Source organism: Lontra canadensis, unplaced genomic scaffold (assembly GCF_010015895.1).
Source record: "Lontra canadensis isolate GAN:19392208 unplaced genomic scaffold, GSC_riverotter_1.0 scaffold116, whole genome shotgun sequence".
Lineage (NCBI taxonomy): Eukaryota > Metazoa > Chordata > Mammalia > Carnivora > Mustelidae > Lontra > Lontra canadensis.
In genome coordinates this window covers 2,427,104-2,429,954 of record NW_022631110.1, presented here as the reverse complement: position 1 = coordinate 2,429,954, position 2,851 = coordinate 2,427,104, and the positions used below count along the sequence as shown (strand labels likewise).

Here is a 2,851-nt window from a genome sequence, read left to right as displayed (position 1 = left end):
AAAGTGAACATGGATTCATTATTTCCTCCCGCACTGACATTCTATCTTCTCCCTCCCACCCTCCCCACAAATCCTGTAGGACCTTCTTCTCTATTCCCAGGGCTACTAGCTTGTCCAGGTCTTTATCTCGGGCCTAGTTTGTCTCAGAACATCTTATCTGATCTTTTGGTAGCTTCTGTAGCTCATTCTTCACACTGATGTCAGAGTTTCCCTCCCCAAACCAAATCTAGCAGTCTAATTTCCTTGATTACAAACCTTCCTTGGAGAAGAGACAAATCCCCCAGGCAGAATCCCAAATAATTTAGGTAGCTACTCCAGCCTTAAGGAGGTGAAGCTTAGTACACACACACACACACACACACACAAACACACTCTTCTTGAGGGTGGGCTGCCCTTACTTCTTTCCAAAGAGAAGAGTATAGAAACTGGGCATCAAGGGTGAGGCTGCCCTTACTTCTTTCCAAAGAGAAGAGTATAGAGTATAGAAACTGGGCATCAAGGGTGAGGGGAGTAACTTGATAGTGGAGAAACCTGGCAAACACTATCTCGGCCAGGTGATCAAGGTCAACATCACCAGTGATAAGCCATATTGATATCATGTTCCCCTAATATGATGTGACAATAATGGTATTTTAACTTCTTTTTTTTTTTCCTCAACAGGTTTGCCGCCAGAATACAGGTGTCGTGAAAACCACTGCTCAACCTAAACCAAAATGGGAAAGGAAAAGTTGCACGTCAACATCGTCGTCATTGGTCATTGTAGGTTTGGGCAAGTCTGCCACTACTGGTCATCTGATCTACAAATGTGATGGGATCGACAAAAGAACCATGGAAACATTTGAGAAGGAGGCTGGGGTGGGGGTGGGAAAGGGCTCCAAGTGTGCCTGGGTCTTGGATAAACTAAAAGCTGACCGTGAACGTGGTATCACCATTGATACCTACTTGTGGAAATTCGAGACCAGCAAGTATTATGTGACCATCATTGATGCCCCAGGACACAGAGACTTTATCAAAAACATGATTACATGCACATCTCAGGTTGACTGTGCTGTCCTGATTGTAGCTGCTGGTGTTGGCGAATTTGAATTTGAATTTGTTGGGTCTCCAAGAATGGACAGACCCATGAGCATGCCGTTCTGGCCTACACACTGGGTGTGAAACAACTAACTGTTGGTGTTAACAAAATGGATTCCACTGAGCCACCCTACAGCCAGAAGAGATACAAGGAAATCACTAAGGAAATCAGCACCTACATTAAGAAAATGGGCTACAACCCCGACATAGAAGCATTTGTGCCAATTTCTGGATGGAATGGTGATAAGATGCTAGAGCCAAGTGCTAACGTGCCTTGGTTCAAGCGATGGAAAGTCACCTGTAAAGATGGGAACACCAGTGGAACTACACTGCTTGAAGCTCTGGATTGCTTTCTGCAGCCATCTCGTCCAACTGACAAGCCCTTGCTTTTGCCTATCCAGGACATCTATGAAATTGGTGGTATTGGTACTGTCCCTGTGGGCCCAGAGGAGATGTGTTCTTAAACCTGGCATGGTGGTCACCTCTACTCCGGTCATTGTGACAACTGAAGTCAAGTCTGTTGAAATGCACCATGAAGCTTTGAGTGAGGCTCTTCCTGGGGACAATGTGGGCTTCAATGTCAAGAACATATCCGTCAAAGTTGTTCATCGTGGCAGTGTGGCTGGTGACAGCAAAAATGACCCACCCATGGAAGCAGCTGGCTTCACAGCTCAGGTGATTATCCTGAACCATCCAGGCCCATCAGTGTTGGATATGCATCTGTGCTGGACTGTCACACAGCTCACACTGCTTGCAAGCTGAAGGAGAAGATAGATCATCGTTCTGGAAAAAAATTGGAAGATGGTCTCAAGTTCTTGAAATCTGGTGATGCTGCCATTATTGATATGGTTCCTGGCAAGCCTCTGTGTGCTGAGAACTTCTCTGATTATCCTCCTCTGGACCGTTTTGCTGTTCGTGACACGAGACAGTTGCTGTCGGTGTCATCAAAGCAGGGGACAAGGAGGCAGCTGGAGCTGGCAAGAACTGTTTGCGTCAATTGGCCCTGTAAGTTGAATAGTAAAATACTGGTTAATGATAACAATGTATCGTAAAAACCTTCAGAAGGAAAGGAGAATGTTTTGTGGACAATTTGGTGTGTGTGTGTGTGTGTGTGTGTGTGGCAGTTTTAAGTTATTAGTTTTTTAAAATCAGTACTTTTTAGTGGCAACAACTTGACCAAAAATCTGTCACAGAATTTTGAGACCCACTAAAACAAAAGTTTAATGAGAAAAAAAATGGTATTTTACCTCTGTGATCTTCTTCACAGAAATGCATAACATCTGTCTATTTATGAGAAAAACACAAGACAAATTTCAATAGAGAGGCATTCTACAAAATACCTGACCAGTCCTCCTCAAAACTGTTAAAGTTTTCAAAAACACAGAAAGTCTGAGAAACTGTCATAGACAATCACACCCTTAGGAAACATGATGACTAAGTCTAATATGGTATTTTGGGTAGAGTTGTGAAACTGGAAAAAGACATTGGGTAAGAACTGTGGAAATCTGAACAAACTAATGTATCATTATTGGTTCCTTAGTTGTGACAAATGTACTAAGGCAATGTAACATGTTAGCAATGGGGAAAACTCTCTACTATCTTCACAACTTTTTAAAATTTTTTATTTATTTAATTAATTTTTTGGAAGATTTTATTTGTTCATTTGACAGAGAGACACACAGTGAGAGAGGGAACACAAGCAGCGGGAGTGGAAAGAGAGAAACAGGCTCCCCACCAAGCAGGGAACCCTATGTGGGGCTTGATCCCAGGACCCCAG

The 2,851-nt window shown here is 43.2% G+C and overlaps 1 pseudogene; it reads left to right on the top strand.

Annotated features, from left to right (window-relative positions):
* The first annotated feature begins 713 nt into the window (after positions 1-713).
* On the top strand, positions 714-2,083 carry LOC116857030 (annotated as a pseudogene).
* Positions 2,084-2,851: the final 768 nt, after the last annotated feature.